The sequence below is a fragment of the Oryx dammah genome, unplaced genomic scaffold, assembly GCF_014754425.2.
Source record: "Oryx dammah isolate SB20612 unplaced genomic scaffold, SCBI_Odam_1.1 HiC_scaffold_21, whole genome shotgun sequence".
Lineage (NCBI taxonomy): Eukaryota > Metazoa > Chordata > Mammalia > Artiodactyla > Bovidae > Oryx > Oryx dammah.
The window spans coordinates 40513048-40536368 of record NW_024070205.1 but is presented as its reverse complement, the minus strand read 5'-3'; positions in this window follow the sequence as shown (position 1 = coordinate 40536368).

Below are 23321 nucleotides of genomic sequence, written 5' to 3'. Positions count from 1 at the left end.
TAGGAAGGACTCTGATTACAAACACAGCTAGATGAATTAAGACATAAGAAAAGGAAGAAAAGGCTTGCTGGGTTTGATGATTAGGAAATAATTTTGTTTGAAATAGCTTTAAAACTCAGATTTCACAGAGGAAGTCAGTTGTTAAGAAATATTCAGTTATTTCTCAGATGAGTTATGCACCCTGTCAAGTAGAGTCAACAACAGCACTGCTTGTCATTTCGAATTATTTTCTAGACACTGATTATAATGATGAAAAACAGTTTATCATTACTCTGCCACGTAAAATATTTATGTTGCTCCATTCATCTGAGAAACTGTATTCTTCAGGTAATCTCTGGATAGATAGGGCATGTCAATTAGAATTCTTCCGATTGTAAGGATCAGGAACACAACTGGAACTCGCTTAGGTAAAAGGATTGCCATGTCTCACACAACCAGACCCAGGAAGGCCAGGGTTGTAGCCAGCCTGGGGAGACCTGGAGCTGGGACTTGGGTATCAGCAGGGTTCTCTCTTCTCTCTGTTTCTCTGTGCTGCTGACTTCATGCGCTCCTACTCCGGGCTACAGTCTCCATTCCTTCCCTACTAGAAAGAAAGGCATTTCTCCCAAACTCCAGTATGAAAATCTCAGGGAAACCCTCAGAGTGCACTATAACCCAGGTCACATGCCCAGTGATGCGGCTAATGACTGACCAGGGGAGTGAGGTCAGCTCCCATCCAGACCACGTGGGGCCAGGTGCAAGGTGAGGAAGTTCAGGTCTTCTAAAATAAGGAGATGCTGTTCCCAGAGGAAAGAAAGGGTGACAGTCAGAAACAAATAAAACAAATCCACTGCCTGAGTGTGGTCAGCTCTTTTACTGATGGGGAAAGGGAAGCACAGAGGCATTAGAAAATCAACTCCAGAGTGCTTGAGTCAGAGCTGACAATAGATGTGGTTCTTTTTCTTTTTAATTAGTTTGTTTTTTTTATTGAAGGATAATTGCTCTACAGAATTTTGTTGTTTTCTGTCAAACCTCAGCATGAATCAGCCATAGGTAAACATACATCCCCTCCTTTTTGAACCTTCCTCCCATCTCCCTCCCCAACCCCACTCCTCTAGGTTGATCTGCTCATCTTCCTCATCTTCCTTCTGGCTATTGTGCTAAATGTTGGGTTCCGTTTTGGCCATAATTATTTTGCCCTCCAGTTGTATTCTTTGTGAGCAAATAGAAACATGTGGCTAGAAGTACATATTTCTGGATATATCCTCAAGAGTCAGTTTCCCTCTTCTCCAAAGAAAATAGTAGGAAAAGATTCATTACAAATTTCTCCTGGGTCAGCAAGACTCTGCTTGCTTCAGGCCTGTCTTCACCTGGCTTATTCACTGTGATCTCAGAGAGAGCCCCACCTGAAGAGTCATAATGAGTGAGCTAAGAAATAGGCAACTTCAGCTCCACCCTGTCTGCTGACACAAGCCTTTGAGCTCCCATTTCATCTTTCACAGTTCATTTACAGTGAGGATGTTCCCTTCCCAGTCCCGAGAATATAGACATTTAGGCCCTCTAGAGCATGGTCATCTTATGTCCAATTTGTGTCTTTTGACTTTAAATATTCTTTAGGAATTGGCATATTTTGCAAAGCTAAAGAATATTTTTTTTCCGCATTAATGAAAGGAATCTGCAGAAGCAATGATTACTCAGAAGTAAAGCAGAACACAAGGATTATCATTGTAGGCAGGGCTCTTGGAAATATACATACATGAAAAGAAGGCAACGTGGAATTGAATAATGCTTATGTCTCCTTATTAGTATGCAGATCTTAGACTGGAATGCTGAAAAGATTCATTGAGAAAAACCCAATTCATTGCTTCATTGTTGAGAAAATAAAAGGAACTTTTCTATTAACCTCCAGATTAGTAAGTATAGGCTTCCCGGGTGGCACAGTGGTAAAGAATATCTGCCAGTGCAGGAGATGCAAGAGACCTGGGTTCGATCCCTGGGTTGGGAAGATCCCCTGGAGGAGGAGGAAAGGGCAACCCACTCCAGTATTCTTGCCTGGAGAATTCCATGGACAGAGGAGCCTGGCCGGCTATGGTTCATAGGGACACTACTGAGCAATTAGTAAACACAACACAGAAAACATGGTCCTTGACTAGCAGAACGGCTTTTAAGACTAAAAATAGTCCCAGTGGGTATTTTTCAAGTATTTGGTGTCCTCTGCCACCACTGATTCAGACTCAGCTGATGTTTGTGACGGACTGCTCTGTTCTGGCACTTTGCTGTCTGCCTGTGTTACCCCGTTTGATTCCTGCTTCAACTTCAGAGGAGTCTCAGCGTTCTTATTGTACAGAGACTTAGGGAAATTCAGAGCCTAAGTAAGGCCTCTTCAGTGTGGAGTGAGGAGTTGGGGTTCTGGCATCAGAATCTGCTGTTTCCTGATACTACAACTCTGACCCTTGTCTCCATTTTGTCGGAGTCTGTGAGGTGTATCGACATGAAGACATCAAATAGGAATGGGAGTAGGAGCGAGCAGAAAAGAATTCTTTCTTTGCTAATCTTAATTTCATGAACAAAAATGTAGTGATTTGCACAGAAATAGCAAAGAATAGAGCAAACATAATTTGAGCAGTCATGAGGCACGATCTGAAACCATCTGTTCTTTCCCATGTCTTTGTGTGTGTGTTTGCTTTTTGTAGTGTCAACAAGTTCTGTGTGTGGCAGAAAGGCATGAAAGATGAAACAGCAGGTTTGAATTACAGAGTTGTATGGGTCTGGCCTGTCCCCCCACTCAGGGAATTTTATTTACTCATTGAAAGCCTTGTGCAACATGTGTTCAAAGACAGCTGGGTCTTGAACGAAGCGATATCACACCGGTGATATCAGAGGGTCACGGAGCCATGTGGGACCTTAAGATAAAAACACTCCTGCACAGCCTGTCCCAATCAATACACAATGTGCCAACTTCACATGAAATGTCTTTTGGCAAATAAAAAGGTTCTCTTAGAGAAATACAAGATGGATACATGCTGGGTTTTACCTCCAATTAAAATAAAGTTATCAAGTAGACTATTAAGGAACAAAGGTCAATTATTCCTAAGCACATCACCCTAATACTATAGCTAATTTCACTTTTGTATATTCCCTTCCTAGGGACATCACTGTCTTTAGGTTGCATCACTTTGGCTCCCGTGATCTCTTTTGATAAATGACAGTTTGCTAGAGATGGAATGCCTGACCTTGTGGTTTATTTTGCAAGCTTGTGGCCCTCAGCAGCATGATTGCATGGTGTTTTTTTTTTTTTTTTTTTTTTATTCCCTGGTGGTATCTAGATGTTCAAACCCACATCCTAAGAACAAAGTGAGTGTGCTAAGTAACAACCATTTCTCTGTAGCCCAGCTCTGCCCAGTTATTTCTGGTACAAAAGGCAGATCCCCTCGAACTTCTTCCTGATCAAGCATTTTTAGTTTCTTAAGCAACTGCAACAGGAAGGTGTGAGACAAGGCCTTATTTCCTAAGAGGCATTATTTTTGTCAGCCCATTGCTCCTATCAGTATTCAGCTCTTAATTTTTACATTTTTAAATAAATCCCTTATTTTTTTCTTAAAATAAAAAAATCATACTCTAAACTGCACACTCATTGCTGCCAGTAAAAGCAATGAAAGAGGACAAAGGTATAGGAGCTTCCTTCGACAGTAGGTCAACGCTTCCAAGCTTGTTTTTCTGGAAACACACAGGAGGAGAGATTGTTTCACAAAGGGGATCTTAATGCACACAGAGTTGCAGTACTCACCCCCTTATATTTTTTTAAATATTTATTAATTCATTTGGCTGTACCATGTTGTAGGGGCAGTATGCAGAGTCTTTGATCTTCATTGTAGCATTCAAGATCTTCAGTTGCAGCATGAGGGATCTAGTTCCCTGACTGGGAATTAAACCTGAGCCCCCCGCATTGGGAACACAGAGTCTTAATCACTGTACCACCAGGGAAGGCTCTTGCCCCCTTCTTAATCACTCCTTTCTCCTCCCTCTTCGTTTGTTTTTCTTTCTCCCTGTCCTTGATTGTATTCTCCCTTCTCCCCTCTTTCCCTTGTATGTTTCTATCTGAACAGGTTTTTAATACTGTAAGAATATTAAGATTAATGAAATAATATTTGAGTGTTCTGATGCTCTCAGAGGAAGGTTCTTTGGATTTCCTTGTTCTCTCATAACTAATGTCTTCTCTGGGAGTGAACTGTTCATCCATCAAGAATATTAGCTCTTCTCCAGCCAGATAACCATCTGCTGGTCTTTGAGAAGGAAGACATTCATTAGGTGATTTTTTGTTTTTTTAAGACTAAGGCCAAGGATCTGTATTGGCTTCTCATTGGAAGGAAATGGGAACAGTTCCACCCAGGGCTGCTGTCCAATGGGAAAAAAGGAGAACAGGATTATTGGAAGACTGAAGAGGCATTCAAGGGCTTCTATAATATGCCCCAAACTACCTTTACAGCCTTATCACCTGTAGTCCCCTGACACGCCTGTAGCCTTCTCTCAAGGTAGATTGAACTTCTTTCTTTTCCCTCAGTCTATGAGGCAGGCCCCAGACCTTAGCTTATATGCTCTTCCCACTGCCTGGAAAACACCATCCCATTCCTCAAACACGACAGGCACACACATGGGACCTCACGTGCTCCTTCTGCCGGGGAAAGTGCATCTATCCATGAAGGCCGCATGCTAGGCCCATCTCTTCCTCTGCCTTCCTCGAGTATCTCACCTTGCTCACTCTCTTCTTTTCTTCTCTGAACACCTGTGGCACTTACTTGTGGCAGGCAAAATCTCATCTCCATGAAGAAAACATACTGACAGTGACCCTGAAGATAATGCTCTTGATAAAATTTAGCATGCTTTAAAAAAGTGGCATGTGTGTGTGTCTTAGTGAAGAGAGGGCGAGGAAAGTAGATGATGAAAACAGAGAGACTGACTAGAGAGAAGTGATGAAAGTAAAATATCACCTTCTGGCCCTGACTGTGTACCTTACAGAACCCTTTTTCACTAGTCCTCTTGTATAGCTGTGCTAGTTGTCTCTCTCTCTTTCTTCACTTTGGCCTTCATCCTGGTGTTTTCCAGGCAGTGGGAAGAGCATATAAGCTAAGGTCAGTCATACTGATAGTAGAAACTCAACAAGGCTTCTCAAACTCCAGTTCAATATTTTAGAAACATCTTTTCCATTAGGAGACACCACTATACATACCATACACACACACACATACGCACACACATACTCTATATCCCAGTTGGCCAAATGTCCACTAAATTGTGCTTAACTTCTTAAATGCTGCTGCTGATGTTGCTTTTGGTGACTTCTGCATCCTCTTGGCCAAAACTAAAACCTGAATAGTTTATATTCTTTTCCCTTCCCTTCTCTAGCCTTTTCCTGAAAGTTCTAACTTGGTGTCAGAACAGCTTCAGGCAATCTCCGTCTTGTCCTGCAGTCTAGTCTGCGCACACGCTGACAGCTTTGACACATCAGACAAAACCACCTGGCACTTTTGTTCTCTAGTGTGTATGTACCCCTATCCTTACAATTTGGGATCACATACTCTCAATAAGTTGTGAAAAATAAATTGTTAGAAAGCATTTTTCAATACCCTATTTTGCTTCTAGAGTAAAGACCTATTTGTGAAAAATAATGGAAACCTTGTAGACCTTCAGATAAAATCCTAAAAAGCATTTATATATATATACAAATATTCATAGCCATACACATGTCAAACATGATAACTGATAACTCATGTGGTTTATTTATTTATTTTAATTGGAGGATAATTACTTTATAATATTGTTATGATTTTACTATACATCAATATGGGCTTCTCTGGTAGCTCAGATGGTTATGAATCTGCCTGCAGTGCAGGGGACTTGGCTTCGATTCCTGAGTTGGGAAGATCCTCTGGAGAAGGGAATGGCAACCCATTCCAGTATTTTTGCCTGGAGAATTCCACGGACAGACCATGGGGTTGCAAAGAATCGGACATGACTGAGTGACTAACACACTTTGTAGGTATACATGTGTCCCCTCCATCCTAAACTGCCCTCCCACCTGCCTCCCCACCCTATTCCTCCAGGTTGTCCCAGAGCACTGGTTTGAGTACCCTGTGTCATGCATCAAACTTCCACTGGTTATCTGTTTTACATATGGTGATATATATGTTTCAATGCTATCCTCTAAAATCATCCCGCCTTTGCCTTCTCCCACTAAGTCCAAACGTTTGTTATTCATGTAGTTTTGAGATGAAAGAACAATGAAACCAATATGTAGAATATTAGGAATAAATCTTTCCTTCCTTCCTTTCTTCCCACTTTTCCTTTCTTTCAACAAATATTTAATACCTACTGTGTATAATATCTCAGCTTTCCAGGTGGTACTGTGGTAAAGAATCCACCTGCCAATGCAGGAGATGCAAGGGACGTGGGTTCGATCCCTGGGTCAGGAAGATCCCCTGGAGAAGGAAATGGCAATGCACTCCAGTATTCTTGCCTGGGAAACCCGTGGACAGAGGAGCCTGGCGGGCTGCAGTCCATGGGGCTGCAGGATCGGACAAGACTGAGCACAGCAGTACATACATGCATGCATTTGCTGCTGCAGGGAATGCTTATGCTCAGTGTCAGTCGCTCAGTTGTGTTCGACTCTTGCTTCCCTTTGGACTGTAGCCCACCAGGCTCCTCTGTGTGTGGTATTTTCAGGTAAGAACCTGCTATATATGTATTCAGTACTATAGGCAATAGAAAGATTACTCATCTCTGTCCTAAAGTCACTTTCAGTCTTGTTAGGAAGATAAGGAATGATGGAAAAGATTATATGATACAGATATTAAAAGATTAATACATAAAGTGTCATGAAGTAATATGTGATTGTGTAACAGTTAAGTGGCATGGGGAATTAGTGCTATGATTTTGAGGTAGACATCTTTGTGGGTTAGGTGGTCCCAGCAGGCTTCCTAGACAAGGAAAAGTTTTAGCTGGGCAGAAAAGAGAAGTGCAGGACCATTTTGATGGTGGGAACTAAACTAAGTAGTGGATTAAAAGACTGTATGTGGGATTAAAATGTTGTATCAATAATGTGGTCTAAAAAACAGATGCTTAGAAAAAGGAAGGACGAGGAATACAGGAAAAACACTAGCTGGTTGACTTTGAGCAGTGGAACGATTGTTTTCTTGGTAGTATCTGTATTTTCCAAATTAACTATCGTGAACCTTAAAAAAATAAGATGTGATGAAATGTTGGAAAATCATGCATCAACCTTTGTTGACTTTTTGATCACAAATCTTCTAGTGACAATACAGGATTCTCTCTCCTAGCTCATGTTTGCAATAGGGCACTCAATTATTTTTCTCACAGAAATGTGTGTGTGTGTGGATTTCCATGACTGATGTTTTATTTGATATGTTAGGCAGCTTTTGTGTTCTCTTCCTTTCAGCATATTAGCCATTGTTCCAGTTATCTTCTGAGTAATAAAATCATCTCCATACCTAGAGGAGTAAACAGGGCTTTATTGTGCTCATGGGTTCCATGAATCAGACATAAGTGTATGCAGGGAGGATTCATCTTTGCACCATGATTCTGGGCCCTCTGCTGGAAGATGAAAGCTTTGGGGTGACAACAGCTGAAGTCTGGAATTATCCAAAGGCTCCTTCACTCAGATATCTGGCAGAGGATGCTGACTGTTGACTGGAATGTCAACATTCCGATAGCTGAGGCTATCGGCCAGAACATCTCCATGTGACCTCTCTGTGTCTCCTGGGCTTCCTTATAATAGGAAGTCATTTTCTGAGGGTGTTTCTGAGTAAGAGAACTAGGCAGAATCCATAGCTCCTTATTTATTTATTTGTAAGAGGTATTAACTGTGGCATGTAGGTTCTAGTTCCTTGACTGGGGATCAAACCCAGGCCCCCCACATAGGGAGCACGGAATCTCAAAACTGGACCACCAGGGAATTCCCTGTGTCTTCTTTTCAGATCCTCGATGACACAACCTTGGAAATCACACAGCCTCACTTTCACCACAGTGTATTGGTCCAGGCAGTCACAAAGCCCACCTCCTCCTCTAGTTTCAAGGGGAGGAGAGAGTCTCTGCCTCTTAATGGAGGAGTGACAAGGTTCCAGGAAAACATGGGGAACTAGACAAGTTTATGTGACAATTTTCAGTTCAGTTCAGTTCAGTTCAATCGTTCAGTCGTGTCCGATCTTCACGACCCCGTGGACTGCAGCACGCCATGCTTTCCTGTCCATCACCAGCTCCTGGACCTTGTTCAAACTCATGTCCATCGAGTCAGTGATGCCATCCAACCATCTCATCCTCTGTTGTCCCCTTTTCCTCCTGTCCTCCTTCTGACAAAGACAATTTTGGGAAGATAAAATCTACTACAGCTGTTGTCATGGTTTTTCTTGCAGTTAAGTCAGTTGTACTCAATTGCTGCTGAAGAAGCCAGATGAGCCAGATTTTCAGGCCCAGATCTTTTTTTTTGATAGCTGAGAGATCCCTTAGTGCAGTGATATCAAGTATCTGCTGCAAGTTGCTTTCCTGCTAAAGAAAGGCCTCACTTTCATCACTGAAATGGTTTGGTTTATAGTCCGGGAACTGCTGCTTATTAATATGTTGACCAAGGTCAGAAAGTTCTGTTGAGAGATACCCTGTCTTATTGAAATTTATGTTCTGTGTTATATTTATGTCAGATTTTGTCTTTTCTTTTGGCTATGCTGCATAGTACATAGGATCTTCGTTCCCCAATCAGGGATCAAACCCTGTGCCCTCTTCATTGGAAGCTCAGAGTCTTCACCACTGAGGGACCACGGGAAGTCCCTTATGTTATATTTGTAAATACAGATATAAAGCCATTACTTGAGTATGGAAGGACAAAACAGACCCAACAGAGGGAGCAGGGAAAGAAGGAAAGTGAGTACTTGGGAGAGAGGATGAGTGGAAGGAGCTTTTCTAAAAAATATCTTCTACTCATCATTGCCAAGTGGGAGATCTAGGTTGATAGCATTTGGGGCCTGGTCAGCAGAAGATTAGCAGAATGATCTCCAAACCATTCTGCTTAGGTCTGTGAGATGTAGAGGTAAAATTAAAACTGAGACTCCAGCCTTAGGATGTTTACCTGTCTCAATGAGCATGGGGAGGAGGAAGGCAAAGGAAAAGACATATATACTTCACTTGTTCACTCTACAATGAGAATGGGAGTTGTCCATTAATCAGAGTGGTGGTACAACTTAAAAATTGACTGAAATTAGAATCAAGTTTATCAAATTTCCCCGCAGCCACACTTGTAGTCCAAAACAATTGAGATGCTTTATATACTCCTGTACAGATAATGGTTCAAGGAGATGAGGGAAGAATGTCTTAGAATAGTGTTTCCAAATTTATTTGACAGCAAAAACCACCTCTTATGTATGGATTTCAGGGACTGTCTTCTGGAGATTCTGATTTTGTGTTTTTAGGGTGGGCTTAAGAAACTATACTTTTTACAGAGGATTCCATTACAAGGAAAATTTAGAAAATTGAGATCTAGGAGAAACTGCAGTTGACGAAAGAGGAGTGAAGCCCAAAGGACTGCTTGTGCAAATAAAAAACAGAAGCACAGCTCATTTCATGCTTTGTGTACCTTTCACAAGTTGACTGAATCTACATCAGCAGGATTGCAGATAAATATAGCAAAAATAAATTAATTCAAAATACATCTGTCAAGATATTTCCAACAAATATGAGTCTCTGACTAAAAAGTACATAGTTACTCACGACTGTGCAAATAAATGCATCACGTTAATTTTTTTAGCCTATCAGTAGTTTCTGAAAAAAGGTAAAATAAAAAACATACAATGTTTAAATTTAATCAAAGTCATTTTAAAGGATTCAAAATTTAAATTCTCCTCAAATGATCAAAAATCCCTTTCATCTTCATCCTTATTCTTCAGGAATAACCTTTCTTTTTTTCTCTCTTTTCAAACTTCTTAGAGTATGTTTTTGTTTTCAATTGTATCTTGGAAGATGGGACTTTAACTACTGAAAGTCCTATAAAGAATGAATGTTTCTAAACATTCTAAAAACATGAGACTAATGTTCTATCTTACATAAGTAATATAAGGAGGGTCGTATTGCTTCACTGTAGCTTGAATTTTTTTTAACATAGTTGTAATTTTAAATGAAAGAATGCACATAAAAGCTCTAACTCTGAATATAAAAGATGCCCAATAAATTTAAGTGGCCCACTTTTCAGTCATTGTCAGCATCACCAGTATCTTCCTCACAGTTCGACTCGATTCAGTGGCTCCTTTGTACCAAGACTCATGCTACGTGCTGTGGCGGTGGCAGAGGTGAAATAAGATACTTCCCATCCCTCCAGTGAAGGACACACTGACTGTAGTGTATGTCAGAATGTAATAATCCACACTACAATGTTCACAAAGTGGAGGGATTGCACAGCAGGATTCTGCCACACTTTATAAAGTGGCTTTTTAGCCGGTGTACAAAAAGTTTCTATATAAATGGAATAATCTCAACAACTTTCCCTAGAAGCATCCTTGTTACTCTTCATTAATTATTTGGCGATGTGGAATGATGAATATATAATGCTTTCCTATGGAACAGACTTTCCCAATGAGTTCAATTAAATGGTTTGAGTCATTTCAGGGTCAGGTATTGAAAGTTGTTTTGTGGAAGGAAACTGCAAAGGCTCTTCAATGCTAGTTTACCTTGAATATCGTTTCATGCAGATCCTTTAAAGGTTTACTGACTGACATGCCTTAATATCCCATTATCTCCCTGTGCAAAATGAAGAGGTGAAATTACTCGATCTATATAACAATCTTCACAGTTTAGGCCTCAAAACAGGATAATGACTGAACAAGGAGGCAAAGTAAGTATGCCTCAATTATCCAAGTAGTTGCTTCACTTCATGGAACAGTAGAAAGATGGTTTAAAAATAGGTACAGATAACAGAGGGAAGCAGAAATTTTTAGGCCTGGAAAAAGTTACATTTTAAACACTAAATAGGTGGTTCTGAAAGCAGAAGTAGCCAGAACAGTTCTAATAACTGGCTTTCTTATCCTAAAAGAGAAAAATAATCAATAGGAAAGTGTTCATTTGCTCCACATCTCCACTTTTTGTTATCTTCTTATATTTGACTCAGATTTTTAAGTCTAGGCCCTGAATGAACAATTGTGAAATCTACACATCATAGCAGGTAGTTTACTTTTTTCCACAGATCCAGTACAGACAAATAGAAAAGGAGAAGAATATGAATACGTGAAAAATATGAACTTATTTTGCCACAAATCACAAACATTATAATAAAATATCTTAATTTGGGGGAGTACCCTCATGGGAACTAGGATGGATCCTAGTGGCCAGCATTCCAAGCCTTTGTTTCTGTGGCCCAGGTTCAATCTCTGGTCGGGGAACTGAGATCCCACAAACCACGCAACATGGCCAAAAAAAGAGAAAAGAAATATTAATTTTTAAAAATCCAAAATTTACATGCACATAAGAATCAAACAATTGTGACAAAGTTATGAAAAAATCAATTCCCTACTGCTCACCTTCTATTTCTTCCTGTTCAAAAATCAACTGCTTCTACCACTTATTGTCAGCTATTTTCATATTTGCCTCCATATCCTAAAAACTGTACTGTTATTTTTTGTTTCTATTTTTCCAAGTTTTAGGCATTATTGATTGACTTTCAGTTATGGAAGCTGAGGATTTTGCTCTTTTTTCTTTTTCCTGACCAAGAACTCCTACCAGAAACCTATAATCTTTCCAAGCCTCCCATCCTTCTCATGCAGTTATAATTTTGTTTGGATTTAATTTTACTGTTTGTTATTAAGATCATATAAATGTTAATCACAGATGAAACTTTCTGCATGGCTATTTTCTAAATTGTTATGTTTTAGTTTTCTAAGTGCTTCTCACTAATCAACTCTTTATTTCATAAACATCTAAGTTCCCACCAAATCATTCAGCTCCAGTAGATGTTCTACAGATGTCATCTTCTTGCCGAGGTCTCTCTCAGGGCCGCTGATCTGCACCAGTCTGCATGGCTGCCTCCTTCCTATGTCTGGTTCTCAGCTGTCCTGCTGGGTTCTTTCTTCACTGTCATCCTGGGGATCCCTTTCACTTCTTTCCTCTGTACTGGATTTCCTGTTTCCTGTATCAAATGTCTTCTTTTTGGTTTCCTCCCTTGTTTTGGTAGAGCAAAATCTCTTTTCATGAGAAATTCCCAACAGGTAACTTTATTGAGATCTTGCCTGTCTCAAAACGTCTTTATTCCCCCTGGCACTTGGGGATTGATTGATGGCTTGAATGAGCAAAGAATCCTTGGTTGGAAATAACCTTCCTTCAGTATTTTGAACATGCTGCTCCACTGCCTTTCAGCTTTCCATGTAAACATAGACAAGCCTGAAACTAGTATTAATTCCTGATTCTTTGTGCATGGTCTATTTTTCTCTCCTGTCTCTAAAACGTCTGTGATCTTCTCTTTGCCAGCATTGTTCTCAAATTTCACAGTGGGGCACCTTAGTGTTGGCCATTTTTATCCAGTATGCTGTTCACTTTGACTAGGGAACTTTCAATACAGAAACTCTGAACTCTAGGAAAATGTCTTGAAAATTGTTTATTATCTCATCTATGTCTTCTCTCTTCCTCTATTACAGATACATGTCTGGACTTCCTGGATGAGTCCTTTATCTTTTTGTCTACTTTCTAGATGATTTCCACAACTTTATCTTCCAATTTTTTTCTGTAGGGTTTTTTTATTTCATAGTTTTACTTCCTAAGAGTTCTTGGAAGATGTTGACAGGTTCCTTCTTTTTAGTATCCTGCTCCTGCTTTATGGTAGCAATATCTGGCAATGTTAGAATTTCTTTCTTTTGTTTAAGATTTCTTCTCACTTCAGAGTCTCATTTCTTCTCACTTCAATTTAACAGCTGCTCCTATTTGTTCTCTCTCTTTGAATCTTTGAAAGTAAGGTGCCATCTGTTTATAATAGCCAGGACTTGGAAGCAACCTAGATGTCCATCAGCAGACGAATGGATAAGAAAGCTGTGTACATATACACAATGGAGTATTATTCAGCCATTAAAAAGAATACATTTGAATCAGTTCTAATGAGGTGGATGAAACTGGAGCCTAATATACAGAGTGAAGTAAGCCAGAAAGAAGAACACCAATACAGTATACTAATGCCTTTGACTGTGTGGATCACAATCAACTGTGGAAAATTCTGAAAGAGATGGGAATACCGGACCACTTGACCTGTCTCTTGAGAAATCTGTATGCAGGTCAGGAAGCAACAGTTTGAACTGGACATGGAACAACAAATTGGTTCCAAATAGGAAAAGGAGTACGTCAAGGCTGTATATTGTCACCCTGCTTATTTGACTTCTATGCAGAGTACATCATGAGAAATGTACTGGAAGAAGCACAAGCTGGAATCAAGATTGTCGGGAGAAATATCAATAACCTCAGATATGCAGATGACACCACCCTTATGGCAGAAAGTGAAGAGGAACTAAAAAGCCTCTTGATGAGAGTGAAAGAGGAGAGTGAAAAAGTTGGCTTAAAGCTCAACATTCAGAAAATGAAGATCATGGCATCCAGTCCCATCACTTCATGGGAAATAGATGGGGAAACAGTGGAAACAGTGTCAGACTTTATTTTTGGGGGGCTCCAAAATCACTGCAGATGGTGATTGCAGCCATGAAGTTAAAAGATGCTTACTTCTTGGAAGGAAAGTTATGACCAACCTAGATGGCATATTGAAAAGCAGACACATTACTTTGCCAACAAAGGTCTGTCTAGTCAAGGCTGTGGTTTTTCCAGTGGTCATGTATGGATGTGAGAGTTGGACTGTGAAGAAAGCTGAGCACTGAAGAATTGATGCTTTTGAACTGCGGTATTGGAGAAGACTCTTGAGAGTTCCTTGGACTTCAGGGAGATCCAACCAGTCCATTTTGAAGGAGATCAGTCCTGGGAGTTCATTGGAAGGACTGATGTTGAAGCTGAAACTCCAGTACTTTGGCCACCTCATGTGAAGAGCTGACTCATTGGAAAAGACTCTGATGCTGGGAGGGATTGGGGGCAGGAGGAGAAGGGGATGACAGAGGATGAGATGGCTGGATGGCATCACCAACTCGGTGGACGTGAGTCTAAGTGAACTCCAGGAGTTGGTGATGGACAGGGAGGCCTGGCGTGCTGCAATTCTTGGGGTCACAGAGTTGGACATGACTGAGCAACTGAACTGAACTGACCTGAATGCATATATATGGAATTTAGAAAGATGGTAACAATAACCCTGTATGTGAGACAGCAAAAGAGACACAGAGGTATAGAACAGTCTTATGGATTCTGTGGGAGAAGGCGAGGGTGGGGTGATTTGGGAGAATGGCATTGAAACATGTATAATATCATATGTGAAATGAATTGCCAGTCTAGGTTCAATGCATGATACAGGATGCTTGGGGCTGGTGCACTGGGATGATCCAGAGGGATGGAACGGGGAGGGAGGTGGGAGGGGGCTTCAGGATGGGGAACATGTGTATACCTGTGGTGGATTCATGTTGATGTATGGCAAAACCAATACAATATTGTAAAGTAATTAGCCTCCAATTAAAATAAATAAATTTATATTAAAAAATAAATAAATAAAATAAAAATAAAAAGTAAGGTGCTGTCACTATGACATTTCACTCTTTAATATTTCAGCATATGTCTCCTTAATGTGAGGACATTTCCTACATAATGGCATTATCATATCTAAGAAAAAATAATATATTAATTAATGACCAGTCCTCATTCAAGTTTTCCCAACTGACTGTCACAAAAAATATCTTCTTTTTTTTGATTGTTTGCATGGTATTTTTGCTTTAAACTATGCTCAGTTCAGTTGCTCAGTTGTGTCTGACTCTGTGACCCCATGTACTGTAGCATGCCAGGCTTCCCTGTCCATCACCAACTCCTGGAGCTTGCTTAAACTATGATGGATGTTCCCAAATCCAAGCTTTACCTTTATCTTCCCCTGATAATAAATCTATAGGTTTTTTTTTTTCTTTCTTGCTGGTGGTAGGGGAAGGGCACTCATCTAGCCATGTAGAGCAGTGGAGGGTCTCTGTTTTTTAATTTGCAACCCCTTTCTACTACCACGCTACCAAACACACATACCATTAACCTTACTTCCCATGGTAATTTGTGTATTGTTTCCTGAATGGGCTTTCTGGGGATTCTGTGTCACAAATCGAGTCAGTTTTTGCTATTTCCTGTTGCTAAATTAGGATTCAGTTTTTTCATGTCTGCTATGTTGAACATTATTATTTATTGTTCAAACCAGAACATATTTGAAAGTAAAAGTTCCCACTATTATTAATTATGCCAGGACCATCAATAAGGGTAAACCAGAACTGTCCTTGGAAGGTCACATTAGGAAGTTGTTTCCTTACCAATATAATTTTCAGCTTCAAAGTTTTGTTCTTTTGATTCTCTCACCTGACTTCTCCATCCTTGTGACTTTATGTACAAAGAACAAATAAAACTTTCCTGTTGTTTTATGGAGTTTTGTGAGTAAAGGTAATTGTGTGTGTTCAACTGTATTATTTTTACCCAGCTTAATGATCTTGAACTCACTGTGATCACTTTGTACTTGGCATCACTTTTTGGTATTTTAATGTTCTTGAATGTCTTGTTTCTTGTTCTTGAAGGCTATCAAAGGGTATAGCATCTCTAATACTTAGTCTTTAAAGTTATCATATGACCTAACATGAATTATTTTATGTAGATATTCAACAAATACCTGTTTCTTTATTTTTTGTTTAGAACTCACTATCACTGATTATGTCAAACACAGAGTACCAAATAAATGTCAGGCAAACCAAAATTATAAGGTACATGGTAAAAATTGTTAAGGTAGTTTTTAATTAAATTATAGAGTTTACTGTTCTCTATACCTGAAATAGGTTCTCCTCACATCTCTATCTATTCAAATACTGCTCATCTTTCAAAGCTCACCTTAAATCTACTACATTTTCAGGTCTTCCCTGATGATTTCCTTGAAAGAAAAAAATTTATCCTCTAAAATCTGTGACACATATGCTTTGTATTGCTTGTTGCATTTATTCCATAGGGCTTCCCTGGTGGCTCGGATGGTAAAGCGTCTGCCTACAATGCGGGAGACCCAGGTTTGATCCCTGGGTCAGGAAGATCCTCTGGAGAAGGAAATGGCAATCCACTCCAGTACTCTTGCCTGGAAAATACCATGGACGGAGGAGCCTGGTAGGCCCCAGTCTACAGGGTCGTAAAGAGTCAGACAGGACTGAGCAACTTCACTTTCACTTTCACTTTATGTGTCTTATTTCCCCTAGTGCAATGGCTTTCACTTGATTTTTACTGCAGCCCACATTAAGATATATGTTTTACATTGCAACTCAATATGCATATACATATATAACAGAACACACATAAATATACACACATGCATACATGTGCATATATATACGACATTTATATAACTGAAACAGGAGTAATGAGATATTACCCCTTACTGAGACACTGATATTTTATAAATTATTACCTTTTGCTTTTTAAAAACTTCTACTAATGTCCCTGAAAATTGATTACTTGACTCTCTAATGAGTTGTGACTCACAATTTAAAAAATAATGCCCAACTGCAGGGATTCTTGACTTAGAATCCAAATATAAATTCACTGGTCCATGAACTCGGACAAAAAATAATTATGTCTTTACTTTCACTAACCTTTTACTGAAATTTAGAATTCTCTCTTATTGCAAATGGAGGTAACTATCTCAGAAATTTGTCACTAATAGAAGTCTCCATGTCACATGCTACATATTGTAGATATCTTAAAATACATTTTAAACGCATCACTCTTTTGATGATTGAAAATCACCACTAGCCATGGTGGTTTAGTCGCTAAGTCGTGTCCAACTCTTGCGACCCCGTGGACGGTAGCCAGCCAGGTTCCTCTGTCCATGGGAGTTTTCAGGCAGGAATACTGGAATGGGTTGCCGTTTACTTTTCCAAAGGATCTTCCTAATCCAAGGATAGAACCCACACCTCCTGCGCCTCCTTCTTGGCAGGTAGATTCAATTACTAATCACAGATTTGCTTTGAAATAGTTTCACAACTCTATTTCAGTTTAATTGGTTTCCTTTGTAATCTATTATTTTATTTTATTCCCTTACAAATACTCTGAGGGCTTCGCTGGTGATTCAGATGGTGAAGAAGCTGCCTGAAAACACTCTGAGAAGGGACTCATGTGTATCATGAGCCTGCCAAAAGGGTGCAGTCTGGAAGAAGATTAAGAAACTACAACACTGAGTTTCCTGGAGACAAATAATCTACTGCAGCACCTTTCACATAAAAAAAGCTCAATAAATATTTGTTGGACACATTATTTCTCCAGATTACTCAAGGATAATTTAAACCCAGAAAAGTTTAGTCACATACACGTCAAACAGTGTTATGCTAAAAAGCTAATTTGGCTACTTGTAGTGGAAGAGATAGTTGGCTAGTATCTCTGCTGCTGCTAAGTCGCTTTAGTCGTCTCCGACTCTGTGCAACCCCATAGACGGCAGCCCACTAGGCTCCTCTGTCCCTGGGATTCTCCAGGCAAGAACACTGGAGTGGGTTGCTATTTCCTTCTCCAATGCACGAAAGTGAGAAGTGAAAGTGAAGTCGCTCAGTCGTGTCCGACTCTTAGCGACCCCATGGACTGCAGCCTACCAGGCTCCTCCGTCCATGGGATTTTCCAGGCAAGAGTACTGGAGTGGGGTGCCATTGCCTTCTCCTAGTATCTCTAGTCAGTTGCTAAAACTTAGGGATTTGCTATTCCTGGGAATTGAAAATATTGGGCAGCTTGTAATTTGGTATGATTAGACAAATGAAATAGTAACTAAGTAAAAAATCATTTTTTTGGCTCCTGTAATAAAAAAACACATTGTGTTTTGTATATATAACACATGACCTCTTTGCATAAGGAATTGATACACTGCTTGGGGAGATAGACATTATAAGAACTGAGAACACAGGGGTTTCAGAACTTGGCAAGCAGCATGGTCTGTGAGAAGGTTGAGTCCTGAAAGGAAACAGTGGAGGATATGTCTTATACTGTCAGCTGAGTTGGATCCTGGGAAGCTTTAAAAGCAGGACTTTATTCAACAAGTATTTAAGTGCTATTGGAGATTTTCTTTCCTTTTTTTTTTTGCATCAGAGAAAGGATGTGATGGGCAAAGATGTTTGTATTTGCAGGAGCTCTTTCCTTGGCCTGGAATTCTCCTTCCCTGAATCCCTGGGGAGACCTGCCCTGACCCTTGCCCACTCAAGACATCCATCCATCAGCACCCTCCACACCCCTCAGTCTATGCATCTTCTTCCCGGCATCTTCTCCTCTATGGGAGGTTCCTTGCTGTCCTGAGGGCTGGAACTCCGGGCCTCGGATGTGCCTGGCCAGTGGCAGGTGGCCACGTGGACAGTACCATTCCCCATGTGGCTGTCAGTACTGCCACCCACAGGTCTTGAGAAAGCAGGTGGTGTGTTCCTCCCAAAGGACATGGGCACTATTAGGACCCATTACATCCTAGGTTCACATCCGAATTTTGATGCTTGGGTGACCTTGAAGAAGTTACTTAGTGTGCTCCTGCCTCAGTTTCTTTATCTGTACAATGGGGACAAGGCTGGTGCCTATCACATAGTGTCACAAGGATTAAATTAATTAATATGTGCAAACACTTAGCACAGCCCCAGCACGTGGTAATACCACCATGAAGGGCCCTGTGGGGCTCCTGGGCACAAGGCCTCTCTGTGTCCCCCATTTCTTTGATTATAGGAAATAGCCTTCATTCAACCTCCATGAACTTCCCTGAATTCCAATGGGCAGAGGCAAACAAGTAGTTGTTAATTACGGAAGGGAGACCAGGTAGAACAAACTGTTAAGAGCAGTGTTGGGCAAGGTCCTATTTCCCCATAAAAGGATAAACACAATATTTTTGAATTATTTTGTAGATGCTGAAACCCCTTCTATATGAGAGAAGTTAACAATTAATGATATTAGGCTGCCCACAAGCATGTAGACCCCAGACCAGTTGGACCTGAAGGTCGATGATGCTGACTCCTACTTCAGTTCAGTTCAGTTTAGTCGCTCAGTCGTGTCCGACTCTTTGCGACCCCATGAATTGCAGCACGCCAGGCCTCCCTGTCCATCACCAACTCCCAGAGTTCACTCAGACTCACGTCCATCAAGTCAGCGATGCCATCCAGCCATCTCATCCTCCGTTGTCCCCTTCTCCTCCTGCCCCCAATCCCTCCCAGCATTAGTCTTTCCCAATGAGTCAACTCTTTGCATGAGGTGGCCAAAGTACTGGAGTTTCAGGTTTAGTATCATTCCTTCCAAAGAACACCCAGGGCTGATCGCCTTCAGAATGGACTGGTTGGATCTCCTTGCAGTTCAAGGGACTCTCAAGGGTCTTCTCCAACCACTCAGTTCAAAAGCATCAATTCTTTGGTGCTCAGCTTTCTTTATAGTCCAACTCTCACATCCATACATGACCACTGGAAAAACCATAGCCTTGACTAGACGGACCTTTGCTGACAAAGTAATGTCTCTGCTTTTGAATATGCTGTCTAGGTTGGTCATAACTTTCCTTCCAGGGAGTAAGCGTCTTTTAATTTCATGGCTGCAATCACCATCTGCAGTGATTTTGGAGCCCCCAAAATAAAGTCTGACACTGTTTCCACTTAGCTTACCGCTAACATATCAGAAGAATGTCCATGAGCTGATCCTGCCCTCTTTGGACAATTGATATAAAAATTTTCACTCTTTCCCATAAGTTAGGACCCACGGTTTTGAGGACATGAGCCCGTTGTGGCCCCCTTTGCCTGGCAAAGCAATAAAGCTATCCTTTTCTACTTCTTCGGAAAAAAAAAAAGATGTGAAGGAGGTAATATTTTAGGACATGTTTAGGACATGGACGTCCCTGGTGGCTCAGACAGTTAAGAATCTGCCTGCAATTCCAGAGACCTGGGCTCGATCCCCAGGTGGGGAAGATCTCCTGGTGAAGGGAATGGTAACCCACTCCAGTATTCTTGCCTGGAGAATCCCATGCACTGAGGAGACTGGTGGGCTACAGTCCATGGAGTTGCATAGAGTTGGACACAACTAAATTACTAGCACCCCGAAGGACATAGCAGTTAGAACTCTTAACATCATCAGTTGCTGTTTCTCTCCCTTTTGGGAAATATATGTTTGTAAATGCTTGCCAGATGCTTCCACCAGAACCTAAAGCTCAATACTACACTTCTAAAATCAAACTAATCTTCCCTACAAACCTGCAAGTCCTGACTTTTCTATTCATGTCAAGACCACATGCCTTCTCAGAAATCCTCTTAGATTTCTCCCTCTCCATCACCCACTTCCTGAGTAATCCTTTCTCTGGCTGATTTCATTACTGCTAAACTCATGAATTTTCAAAGTAGACATTGAAAAGCCAATGTACCCAGTTGAGAAACCGTGTTATAGCATGGTTAACCAGTGATAAAAGACTAAACTGGTGGTCATAAAGTGCAAATATTTTAAGGGGAAATCTTTTGTTATTTGCAATATAAACAGAACTAAACAGACTGACATTGCAGTTTGTGATTTTTTCTGTTAAGAAACTAAGTTCTCAGGCTGTCCTAGAGAAACAAGTTTTTCTTATCTCCCTCTGAATTCTACCTTTAGTTCCTTAAGTAGCTACATCATCAGAGCTCTAAGGTAGATTTGGTAAAGTAGCTTAGGCTCTCCTCAGGCAAGCAAGCAAGTTTAGTTGGTCAGTCATATCTGATTCTTTGTGATCCTTTGGAGATCCTCTCAGGCTCTTCTGTCCATGGGATTCTCCAGGCAAGAGTACTGGAGTGGGCTGCCGTTTCCTTCTCCAGGGGAATCTTCCCAATCCAGGGATCAAACCCTTGCCCCCTATGTTTCCTGTATTGCAGGCAGAGCCTTTATTTGCTGAGCCATCAGGGAAGCTCTCCTCAAACAGCGAGTGGCTAAAAAAATAGGCATATGCTATTCTATGCACATATCTATAAACACTCAAAGAAACAGCAGCAAATGGAGTGAAGAGAAATAATAATAAATCTCTATATCTACTGTATCTATATGTAGATAATATTTTTAAGTGCTGATCACCACATTCACCCTTCTTCCCGTCTGGTTTAGTCCCTTTCCTTGTCTCTGTATTAGTCTTTTCTCAGTTCTCTGAGCTTTCACTGATTGCCAGGGAACTTTTGTCCTAACTAGTTTTACTCTGGAAGCATCTAATTTCATTGAGCCTCAGCTGTTCCTCTGTAACACACAGTGTCTCAGTATTTTATAATATTGAAAAGGGCTGATGAGTTTTCAACAAATTCAAAATATGTCGAAGCTTGCTCACCAAATACCACCAACTTGAACAAATATGCCTTCTCTGGGGCTTTTAAAGTGTGATTTATATATGAGACAAAGTACAAAGGAGCTGGCCAGAGGGGTTGACTTCTTATCTGAGATCTGCTTGTTCTTTTTCACCATGAGCAAACAGAGTATCTGACTTTTATCCTGGCAGGGACTTGACCTGTCCAGCGTTTCTATGTCTTTAACCTTTTAAGAACAGGAGAACTCCTGTTCACCATGTGTCTTGTCCTTGGTGACTTCCTAAATAACCAAGGATCTGCAAGGCACATAAGTTATATGTGTGTAGTTTGTGCTTTATAGATTTTATAGAATTGGGTGACTCTGTTATAGGAGGGTTTTCCAAGCTGGCCACTTTTGACTTTTCAGGCCAAATCATTTTTTATTGTGTAAGGCTGTCTTCTGCATTGTAGGATGTAGCATCCCTGGTCTCTACCCATTAGATATAGCACTTCCTCAGTCGTGATAACCAAAAATGTTTTTAGACATTGCCAATTTACCCTCAAGGGAAACAATTGCTGCTGGTTGACAATCACTGTAGCACAGTTAAGAGGTGGTAGATGGTGGTTAGTTAGCTTGTACTAAGATTAAATACACATTTTTCTTGCCATTTTCTGGCATATGGTATATATTTGAGTATAAGGGCAATTATCTATACTCTATTTTATATGATACTTACTTATCACATTTATTGTATTATAATAAAATTTCTTCCCTTATTTCTTCTCTTATTTAACAACCATGCAGAAAAACATCTACTAGTTTTTCAAAGGTTAGCTCCATGAAACTCCTCTTATCCTCACTATCTGAGGTCTTAAAACAAAGAAGAATTAATGCAAATAAAAACTCAAGTGAAGAACTTAATTTATGGGGAAATTGAATTTATGCAGAAGCAAGTTCTATTTTATGTAGTGATGGTAGAATAAGTGTTATGTCCAGCCACTATTCGAAGAGAGGCTGGGATCTAGAGTTGACCTGGGAGTCAACTGTATAGCTGAGAACTGAAATTATGAAAAATCCTAGAGAAAAATGAAAAGCTAAAGGGACTGAAGATTAAAACTTAACATGAAGCTATGGACATGAAACGAGCAAAAAGAGAAAAGGATATTTATTGCTTGAAACAATAGTAGCCAGTGATTCATTAATAATAAGGGAATGACAACCCTACCACAGCAGCACCCTAAAGCCTCACCTGTAAGAAAAACGGAGAAAGAAAGGAAAGAAGGGAGGGAGGAAAAAAGGATGAAAAATTCTATCTACTAGTTGTATGTGGACTTATGGGTTTGGAGTGAGAAGGACAGGATACAAGAGTGGCACCTGATAACTTGTCAGGCTTGAGATGAGTATGTATTCTAACAGAACTTTGTTGGCTGTGATCTATGGAGAACCAGCTCAGGAGCACCTGCTCTTCGTCCTGAATAACCTAGTTCCCGGAGTGAAAGGAAAAGGGTGCCCAACACGGTAAAGAATGTAAAATAATCCCCATACTTCTTTTGTCCCTACCTTCCTTTAAATTTACATATTAACCATTTGATACTGCTCTTGGGCTAGTTAAGTGCTTGCCTACTGCAGTGAGAGAGATAAAGACTTTATTGTCATATGCCAAAAGGGCCATGAGCAGACCATTCTAGATTTTGCCAGAAAAATTAGTTTAGGATGAATTCTTCTAAAACCAAATCATGCTTCGTAGAATTTTTTAAAATATCCAGTTGACTTATAGCAAGAATTTTAGAATGAGTCAAAACATTCAGTTTCCTGGGAATACAGTTAACAAACAATTCAACCTAGAAGGTTTACAAGGAAATTACACGGCTCAAAATTAGATGGACATTTTATGGAGTCTTTTTTCCTTTAATCACATAAGCAATAAGTGCCTCATA